Raw genomic sequence first — 1,301 nt, forward strand, 5'->3', positions numbered from 1 at the left:
ATGCGAATATATTTGAATTAGATGAATTAGTATGGTATTAATTAAAAAGAAATGAAATAAAAAATATTTATAGAAAATTTTAATAACCCAACTAGAAAATCATAAAAAACTAATTTTTCGATAATTTTAGACTAAACTCCTGGTAAATTTTAATTTTCAGCTAGCTCAGCACTAACTCGTCGATATATTTTTTGTTGGAAGTGTCCTGATTCTATTGATAATGAGTGAGGCTAAATAATTCAATCAAAAAGATATAATTAAATTAGCTGTGGATTCTTCTATCCACTATTTTTTCTAGTATATGAAAATGAGAATGCTCTTAGCTCGACATCATTTGTTTTGTTCCACTGGAACAAATAAAAGTTATTTTAGATAGGAAAGTAGTAAAAATTTTATTCCATTAATTTTAATAAAAGTACTATAAAAATTTAGTAAGGCAATAGAAGATTGCAGCATCACTTAATAACAAAATCAATCAATACCGATTTTTCAAAAGTTTTAAAAGACAAGAATCTTAAAGGTGCATCTTAAGTTATAGAAGGTTGAAAAAGTAAGTTGAGGTTGAGGATGGGATAATTTAAAAATTTTGTTAGAAGATTAACAAAAAATTATAATTTAGATATTTTTATAGTACGAAATCCATTTTTTATAAATACAACATTAATTTTTTTAATTTATTATAGATACTTTTGTTGATATTCGTTGAACTTCATAGATATTTTTAGTAATTTTTTCTAATAATATAATAACAATTAACCGTAAATGATGATTGTTTATGGAATCATTAATTTTAATTGCAGCATAAATAAAAATATAAAGTTCTATATAACTTGTTATACATAATTATGCATGCTTCTGAAATAAAATAAATCTATTTTGATAATAACTTTTTTATAATGAAGTTCAATCCACTAGAGTTTTTGAAACACTGGCCAATAATAATGATGATTCTCTAAAAATTTCTCTTATCTAGACTATGATATTTTTTTCGAATAATTCTTGTAAGTACCATTTTTAATTTTTTTTTAATTCTTGTTTCCCTTCTGTTTCCTTCTCTCAAACTAATTATTTAGGGAATTATACACCAAAGATAATCTCCTGTATATTCATCCCTCTTTAACAGATCTATAATTAGATTAATACATAAATATGTATGTATTATTCAAGTTTAGTGAATTAAATATAGGATAAAGTATTATTTTAATTCCTAACATTTGAGATGAATTTTATTTTAGTTCTTAATATTTTAAATTTTATTTTTATCTTAAAAATATTTAAAATAACATCAATATAATTTTACT

Source organism: Arachis ipaensis, chromosome B02, assembly GCF_000816755.2.
Source record: "Arachis ipaensis cultivar K30076 chromosome B02, Araip1.1, whole genome shotgun sequence".
NCBI lineage: Eukaryota > Viridiplantae > Streptophyta > Magnoliopsida > Fabales > Fabaceae > Arachis > Arachis ipaensis.